This window comes from Lipotes vexillifer, unplaced genomic scaffold (genome assembly GCF_000442215.2).
Source record: "Lipotes vexillifer unplaced genomic scaffold, Lipotes_vexillifer_v1.1 scaffold549, whole genome shotgun sequence".
Lineage (NCBI taxonomy): Eukaryota > Metazoa > Chordata > Mammalia > Artiodactyla > Lipotidae > Lipotes > Lipotes vexillifer.
In genome coordinates, this window is record NW_006791400.1 from 2,702,973 (window position 1) to 2,713,163 (window position 10,191).

Here is a 10,191-nt window from a genome sequence, read left to right on the forward strand (position 1 = left end):
TCTTGGGACTTCCCTGGCTGTCTAGTGGTTAACACTCGATACTCCCAATGGAGGGGGCACGGGTTTGATCCCTGGTCGGGGAACTAAGATCCCGCATGCTGCATGACAGGGCCAAAAAATATTTTAAAAAAAGACATGTGTATTTAACCAAAATAAGCAAATATATATTAAAAAATTAATAAAAGTGAAAATATTCTTTCCTAGAATAGAGTTAACCCCTGAGTATTGGACAAAGTCTAATATTATTACATTAAAGACAAATATCCTAGGGCTGTCCACAAGTTATGACCATTGCTGGGCCATAATGAAAGAGGCAGGATTGTCTAAAAATCACTCTGGGTTGCCTGGACCATGAACCAACAAGAACTAGGGGCTTCCACCTTCTCCCAGCCTAAGGACAAGCACCCAAAGCTGACATCCTACAGGATAGTGGCCTAGGGGCTTCCACCTTCTCCCAGCATAAGGGCCAGAACCCAAAGCCGACATCCTATAGGATAGTGGCTTTAATCGTCTGTTATGGGGGATGAGGTTTCCCCATGAGCTCCATGTTTCCCAGGTGCTGGAAGAGTGCTTTCTGTGATAATACAAGTGAATAACTGTCATGAAAAGCCAAGCCGTCTACTGGTGAAAGAGTCCTTTCAAATTCCTACTGGCAGGTTGCTCCCATGATTTCCTCGTAAGTGCAGAAAGCAATGGGGTGACATATACAGCTGGGTGTCAAGATCTGAGTATGCCTCTCCATTGATAAAATGAGAAATGAGGCAAGGACTTATACCTTGTCTTCTCTTGCTGGCCCTTTTTTTGTTATGTTTTCTAATGTAGCTTGTTTCTTAATCCATACCCTGTGACATTGTAGAAATTATTTCAAGTTATTTTGCTGATGACTACAAGAAGGTCATTAGCAATGACAAAAATTAAGATCTCGTGACAAATATATGTGGAAGAGGTATGGTTGGGAAAGCATTGTTGTTGTAAAAGAACATCATGTAAGTTGGAATGCGAACCTGATGTGCAGAAGAATGACGAATGCTATCAATAGATATCCAGTTGCTGTTTTATGATTTGACTACAAAAATACACATATCTCCTTTATATTCCCCTTCAGGTTAGCGCGACATCTATTATTTCTCAAGGAGGAAATGTTTCCTAGAATGCATCCTGCAGATGCAATTTACTCCAGTTACCTGCGAGGCCAGAACTGGGTCACATGGCCAAACCTATCAACATAAGAGTCTGAGAAACATATCTTTGATTTGTTATCCTCTATTGTGGAATGGAGTAAGTGTAAAAGACATAGACATAACTGTTCTGTTGCTGGTCATCACTATTCACTTCTTGTACTAATATTTTAACTGAGTTTCTGGAGGGAACAGAGATAAATTCACGTTTATTCTGCCATGTTTAACCTGGGTCATGGATCTGAATTCACTTCCTGAGATACATCATCCCTGCCTTTCGCGCGCCTCTCACTGTTGTGGCCTCTCCCGTTGCGGAGCACAGGCTCCGGACGCTCAGGCTCAGCGGCCATGGCTCACGGGCACAGCCGCTCCGCGGCATGTGGGATCCTCACGGACCGGGGCACGAACCCGTGTCCCCTGCATCGGCAGGCGGACTCTCAACCACTGCGCCACCAGGGAAGCCCCTGCCTACCTTTTGACCAACCTTTCTGCCCTTCCACTCCCCAGCTTTCAGTAACCATCATTTCACTCTCTGCTGACATTGATTAGTCAGTCCCTTATGCCAAGCAGATTCACTATATGCTTTTGGAATTGCTTAATTATTTGGCTATAAAGCAATTAGAACTATGATTGTGAAGCAAAACTATTGGAACACAGAAAAATTATGTAATATAATATTTTAGTTCAATAGTACAGAAAACATGAGAGCAAGTCAAAGAAAAATAAGAGCAAATAAAAAAGGTGAATAAATGAATGTGTCTCCCCTATTCCACAAGTTCTAACCAACATGGAGGGAGACAGCTGTGAAAAGGACCCTGCAATTGGAACTAGATTTGTGTGGTCATCCTTATATCACCCTGTGCGTGATATTGGACACATCATTTCAACTTTCTGAGCCTCCTATCCTACTGGACTTTCTGGGATTTGAGCTAATGCACATAAAAGAGATTTGTAAACCAAAGTTTTATACATCTGTAATGTATTATAATACACTTCTGAGTTCTTTCAACCTGCCAAGATGATATCGTATCTTCTGAACCTACTTTCCCTCAGGGATTAAAGGAAAATAATTTCTCTTCTTTTACCAAGATTCAAGAAATAAAGTTAAAAGTGAGAGAAAAGGTGAAGAAAAAATATATTTTTAAAAGAGTAAATGCACATCTGCAGGAAAAAAGGCCAAAATACAAGAGAGATAAAGCACTTCGGATTATTGCTTCTACTCTTGGAGGGTGAGAATAAGGTCAAACCTTGACCAAGATTTAAAAACCTTGGCCAAGGCTTTCTCGGGGACTGACAGGCCAGCCAAACTCTCACGTCTGGTTAAGTTCAGTGGCTCTTGTGGCTGCAGTATATTGACAAGTTTTCAAAACTATGAAACAGAAATGAATCTGTTGCAGCTAAGTCTGGATAATAGCATGTGGATTACCCTTTTGCTGATTACACTTCCTTGACATGAACAGTGTTATAGTTTACACTGGCCCAGCAGGAGCTAGCAAGGGGGAAGAAAGGAACTTTTAAGTTTATTAATTACTTCCTTTCTCTGAGAAGGTGTGTACACCAAGTACACCAAGGCAGACCTCTTGTAACTCAGACAGACTCACTGCATTAGTGCAAAGGGAAAATAAGGGGAATTCACGAGCACAGAACGTGCTGCGTGGAAGCTGACAATTGGATGACACGGACTGGATCTTCAGATCTGTAACACACAATATATGGATCAAGTTTTAGTAATCACTTTAATATTGGTTAATTGGGTATTATTCTCCTATACAAAGTAAATATGTAACTAGATCCGGCAATTAAAACATTAGAGCTTCATCCTGTGGGATTCCAATACAATGTGGGTGGTCTTACGAAGTTTGGGAGGGAGAATATACCTTCAGAAGGAAAAGGCTAACAAAGAAAGTGATTCTGACTCGTCATGAGAAAATTAACAGCAGCAGCAGCAAAAAATTCTTCAGTGGCAAATACAAATCACTACTGCGCATCAAATGATTAAGCCATTGTCACCATCCTTACAGAGATGATAATCTATTCTGAGGGAGAAAATGATGTTTGGTGGTGCTGGTTTTTACTGTTCAACATTCATTTGTTCACCTTCTGGTTAAGAGCCCTCCAAGATTTCCCTGTCAAGACCAAACCTTCATAATTTTAGCTATATGTTTTTTGAGGGGTTAACCCACAGACTTCTCAGAGTGGCCCTAATTGAATAAGTCATTCATAAAATTCATCGTTTGAGCAGGAGAATTTATGTGTAGTCACGGTCAAGTACCGCAGGATACTTATCGGTGACTCTGAAAGTTAACCTTACTCTTTCTCCCGAGGCAGCTCCTGAAGGAGACGCTCACGCTTATCCTGGACATTATGATGGGAGCATCTGAGATCAGGGATTTGCCCACCCATGTGGCTCCTTTGAGTAGGAAAACCTGAAGATGGCCTTGAACCATATAAAGGCAAAAACAGAAGAGACTGCAAAACTGGAGCTTACATCCAAATGATATAACTGGAAGTTCTGAAAAGGAAAGTAAAACGAATGCTCTCCACGAACTATTTACATAAAAGAGACAGTAAATTCTTTTTTTTTCATTTTTCAGTTTTATTAGATTCTTTGTTTTTTTCTTCACCAGCATTATACATCGTCCTATGATGTCACTCAGGGATACACACATAACAAAAATGTTCAGCTGACTGTGTTTATAGAAATTGGGTTATACTTCCACCTCTATCATGAATTTGTGGCAAGGCTGGAAATTTATTTAACCTTTTTTTTTTTTTTGGCATAGGTTTCTTTTCTCCCTATTTCTTCCTTTCCTTTTCCTTTCTTTTCTTTCTTCTATAACCATTTTTGATGCAATTACAAAGGGCTATGAGCTGAGATTTCAAGTATAAAAGAAAACGCCTTCTGATCTGAAAGGGCTAACAGAAGAGTAAAAGTGACATCCAAATAGACAATTTAATAAAGCAGTGTTACCAGTACTACAGTCTTCAGTCTGGTAAAGTGCTGTGGGAGCTCAGAGAATCATTACATAATAAAGTCTGTCTACAGAATCAGAGGAGCTCGAGAGAACTGTGATAATTACAGTGGTTTTTCTCAGTCCAAAATGTAACCACTTCCTTTTCTCTTCTTGTAACAAATATGTCTTTCATGTGGGATGTTCAGTCCTTACCTCATTTACTTCAGGTGAGGTCGACCACATCTCCCACACCCCAACCCAGGGTGGGCACATAATCCAAGCCTGGTCAGTCTTCAACAATTTCATCTCATCCAAAAGGTTGTACCTGACCTAGAACATTAGCCAAGAGCACGCGGAAAGATGTGACTTTGTTTTAATTGTTCATATCTGCGATCATTATTTATAAAGAAAATGGGTGTATAGTGTCACTTGTGAAAATCTGACACCAAATAGGGAAAAACCATACTAAGACACCAACTCAGAGAGAAGAGACAAAAGAACAAAGGAAAAGATAGACTCCTAATCATGTCACATGAATGCTTTGGTAAAACGGTGCCTTAAATTGTTCAAACTAACCAGTTTCATAATCCAATATGATGCCTATCCAAGTAGGGAATTTTGACAGTTGGTCATACCCTAATTTTTAAAATAAATATGGATTCAAAAATGAAATAGGTGAAATAAATCATAAACTATAAATGAGATCTCTCTTTATTCTGGTAATATGATAAAATACATAAACTGAAATAGTTGTATGTCTAACAAGAGATACTCGTGGAGAATAAAAAAACATACCGAAGGAATAAAGGAAATCCAAAGTGCCAGAAAAGCAAAAGTATCTTAGCTGAAAAAGAGTGTATGTGAGTGTATACTGTGGTTGTCTTAGATGTGTGTGTATGTGTGTGAGCGCATGTGTGTGTGGGTGTAGTTAGTGATGTGGGTAAGTCTCAGCAATAAAGGGCTTGGGTTTTAACAGGAATAAATGAACAGAAATTAAGACCTTGAAGTTACATGAGATGGTGAGTTGCAGAAATCTCCAAATAAATACTGATCCTTAAATGTTACACCTTTCTAGAAATAATAGGCCAGAAAAAAATAACCTCACAAGTAAGAAAATCAAAAGACTAATTGGTTCCGACTGAAACCCAGGTGGGGAAAAAAATCTTCTATGATAAATTTAAAATTTGGGTTACTATCATCTTTTTGTTTTGGAGTTTAAAGTTATATTACTTGCATGGTTCAAAAACTCCCAAATAAGGAATGCAAGCTAGAAATTCACAAAGCCACTCACGTAGAGGAAATAGGTTGAATCTGAGAAATATTTATGATCTATCTTGATCTATGTTGAATTTGAGAAATATTTAACAGGTACAACTACTATAAGAATGTGAATCCACATTCTTAAATAATAGACAATCTGAAAAAATTATAAAATATAGATATTGAAACTAATTGAAAATGTAAAAGAAGGACTCAAATGTATAAGAACAGAAGAGATGCTATGGAAAAAATGAATAGGCATATATGAAAAAGAAACGGAATTCGTAGAAATGAAAAATTAAAGGCTAATTAGAAAATTCAATATGGCACATTAAAAAGTTCAAGTAAAGGGCCAAGAATAGCACAGAGAATTCTGAAAGTGAATGAAAAAGAATAAGTCAAAAAGTTACTCAGCATCATACGTCATTAGGGAATTGCAAATTAAAACAATGAGAGACCACTATACAACTATTAGAGCAGCCAAAATCTAAAACATTGACAACACCAAATCCTGGCAAGAATATAGAACAACAGGAACTTTCATGCACTGCTGGGAATGCAAAATGGTACAGCCACTTTGGAAGACAGTTTGGCAGATTCTTACAAAACTAAACATACTCTTACCATCCAACGACATCACTTCAAATGACTGGAAATTTTATGTCCATAAAAAAACCTGCACATGGATGTTTACAGCAGCTTTTTTTTCGTTATTGCCAAGTTTGGAAGCAGCCAAAATGTCCTTCAGTAGGTGAATAGATAAACTGGTCCAACCAGACAATGAAACTCTATCAAGCACTAAAAAGAATTGAGCTATCAAGCCATGAAGAAAACTTAAATGCATATTACTAAGTGAAAGAAGCCAATCTGAAAAGGCTATATGCTTTATGATTCCAAATATATAAACGTCTGGAAAAGACAAAACTGTGTGGACAGAACAGCAGTTTCCAGGAGGTCTGGAGAAAAAGGGATGAATGGGTAAAGCACAGAGGATTTTTAGGGTAGTGACATTTTCTGTATGATACTGCAATGGTGGAGACATGTCCCTAAACATTAGTCAATACCCATAGAATGTACAACTCCAAGAGTGAATCCTAACATAAACTAAGGACTTCGAGTGACAATGATATGGTCAATACAGGCTCATCCTTCGTAACAAATGGGCTACTTTGGCGGAGGATGCTGACAGTGCTCAAGTCTATGAGTGTCGGTCCAGGGGGCATGCGGGAACTCTGTATTTTCAGCTCAATTTGGCTATGCACAAACAACATAAAACAAGAAACAAAAAGAAACCCGCCCACATTGATTTCAATTTATAGACCAAGGAAACTGAACGGTAAATTGACATATGAAAATATTTTTAAACTCACTGGGAGACAAATATGGTAAACAAATATCAAAGCCAAGTTTTCTTTTTTTTTTTTTTTTTCCATAGTAATCAGATGATTTCTTTTAAATACTCAAATAATACCAAATTGTGAGAGAATACAGGAGTATGAATTAGCCCAACCACATTGGAAAACAGTTTGACAGTATTAAGTAGCATAAAACATTCTACTTACAGGTGTCTCTGCTAGGGAAACTGCCTATCAGCAAGGGGAGAGTTTCACATTGTTGTTTATTGCAGCATCCCTTATAATAACCCAAAATGTAGAAATTTCTTAACTAATTCTAAATAGATTTTGGGTAAATGAATTTTTTTTAATGGTCTAGAAGATTCCAGAGGAGTTAAATTAAAAACTGATATGTGTCAATATGCCTAGGATCTAAAAACAACACAATGTTGAGTGAAAAAATCAAATTGTAAATGAATCTGTATCTTAATTTCTATTTTATACTAATAGAGATAAAAGCTATGATATATACAGTTTATAAAGAATAAATATCCACTTAGGTGCTCATCTGGGGATGCTGGCAGAGATAAAAGATGATGGCGCTCTAGTAGGGTCTGTAATGTTTCATTTCTCTAAAAAATGAAAAGAGATACTAAAAACAAATACAGTGCAATGTTCACATCTGGTTAATCTTGGGAGTTGGTGTACAGGGGTCTGTTCTGTTATTTTCCGTTTCTTTCCATATGTTTAAAGTGGTTTGTAATTAAAATAAACACGGATGAGTAGGAGTTAGTCTGGTAGAAAAGGACTGAAAATGCATTGCAGGCAGAAGGAAGCAAAGGAATTAAAAAACTCTAAAAGGCGAAGATGGCTTCACAGAACTGCAAACAATTTGGCATGGCTTTGTTCTAAAACGCCGGTAATGAATTCGGGGATGAGAGAGATGGATAAAATAGATTAGAGTTTGATAATAAAAGGGTCTTGGGTATCATTCTATCAAATCCGGACTTCATCTTATGGACCAGTGTGGTAGGCAGAATAATGGTCTCCCAAAGGTGCTCACCTGCTAATCCCAGAACCTGTGAATATGTGACATTATACAACAAAAGAGATTTTGCAGATGGGATTAAGTTAAGGATACTGTAATAGGGGAATTTCCCTGGATTTTCTGGATGGGACCAATGTAATCACAAGAGTCCCTATAAGAGGGAACAGGAGAAGTCAGGGAAGGAGATGTAATGATGGAAGTAGAGGCCAGAATGATGCAGGACCATGAGCTAAGGGATGAGGGCTGCCTCTAGAAGCTGGAGAAGAAAAGGAGATGCTTTTCCCTCTAGAGCCTTCAGAAAGCATCCCTGACAACTCATTTTAGACTTCTTACCCTGGAATAGTAAGATAATACATTTCTGTTGTGTTAAACCACTGGTTTGTGGTTATTTGTGGCAGCAGAAATAGAAAAATAGTACAGCAGGGATGATGAAATCTTGTTCATGGAGGGAAAAGTAGAAGGTCCTGCACTCTGTGTGGACACAGAGGAAACAACCCCGTCGCAGCGCTGTTACTTATGGGTACAGCAAAGTAATAATATCTACCCTACCCTATGAGCATATTGTTAAAGAGAAACCAGAGGATAATATTCTCAATATCCACCCACTTTGCTGCAGAAGGACAATTACTGCCTGATTCCATTTATATGAAGAATCGAAAATAGTCAAAAACATATAAACACAGAGTAGAACGGCTGTGGCCAGGGGCTCATGCGAAGGACAAATGAAGAGCTGTCCAAGGGTTATAGAGTTTCAGTGATGCAAGATGATTAAGTTCTAAAGATCTGCTGCACAACACTGTGCCTATAGGTAACGATGTGGTATTGTACACTTAAAATTTTGTTAAAGAGGGTAGAACTCATAGTAAGTGATATTACCACAAAAATCAGTCAATAAATCTATCAATCAGAGGAGAAAGCAAGCAAACAAACCAAATTAAACTTAAACTCCTCAGCTGTGTGTAGAAAGAATTTGTTAAAAAAAAAAAAAAAAAAATGTACCAGAAAAAATGTGGCAGTTTCTCAGCCTTATTAAGAGAATGTCAGAGAAAAGGCCATGGCTGTAGGGGACAGCCATAAAGAAAAATGAAGAAAAAAAGAAAACTGTGCAAGTTCATTGTGTATTACTTCATAATGAATTTATCAAAAATATAAAACTTATTTCTATATTTTTCTAAAAAGAGTTAAAATTTATACAAGTTAAGTTATAAACTCAAATTAATATTATTTCTCTCCTTTTATTCTGGGCAAATGTGAAGGCCACACACTAATTTGTCACTGAACCCCCAAACCTTTTGAAACATGGAGGGTATCTGGGGGTAGTATTTTAATCATTATTTCTTTAAAATATCATACAGCCCTAAACATGAATAAAGCATTATGAGTACTACTTTTGGCATACATTTCTCACATATGATTTAATTATTTTGTTCAAAGTTGTATGAATTTCCATAGCAAACCCACCAAAATGAAAGTATGTTTTGAAAAACAGAACAGCTAAAGCCAAAAAGCATCAAGTAAAATGTGTATGTATGTGTGTGTGTGTGTATGTGTGTGAGTGTGTGCGTGTATTTTTCTATTAGAGCTACTATATCTTCTTGTGAGGCAAATTACAAAATTCAGAGAAAATCCCACCATCTTTCAAAAGACCTCTTTTAAATATACTTATGTCCAATTTTAACCTGAGATAGTTTAGCAAGTTAAGAGACTACATCAAAATACAACACTTGTATGCCAAACTGAAAAACTCCCCAACCTTCCAACAAACAAAATAAAATAATATCAAATATATCACCAAATCAAAATGTTAGCTCTCATAAATAGTAAAACAGAAACTAAATCACTAGGTTTGAAATCATAATATGAGTTAGTTAGAACCTTGAGTTAGCTGATTCTCATTTAATAAGTCACCTAATGTCTAATGTATTGTGTGGGGGTTATAAATTTTTGCTGCTGTAAGAATTAAATAAGACATTTTGATGTGAAATCACTAAACTGCAAAATGGTTTATGGTTGTAATGATTATATTACAATCTACCAGTGAAGACAAACCAAGATACAAGCACCATTAAAGAAAACTGAGAATAGATTTGCAAAGACTCGTTAAAAAATTAGAGATTAGAATACATATCATACTTCCAAAACTACAGCTTTAACACTTTAAAAATTGTTCTTGATGTCAAGCTGGACAAGATATCTTGCAAGAAAAATAACGCCAGGATCCACAAGAATAACTTAACTTGGAACAATGTGATAGAATTTGAAGGGCAGACTTTTTTCACTGCTTAGAAGAATCCACTTATTTTCTGGTGTTGAGTGTTCAGTTTCATCAGCATTCTTATAAGCTGGTTCCCTTAGGCTAAATTTTTCTAACTAAAGTAAAATCTCTCAAAAGTTTAAGTTTTCTTTGCATGTATAAG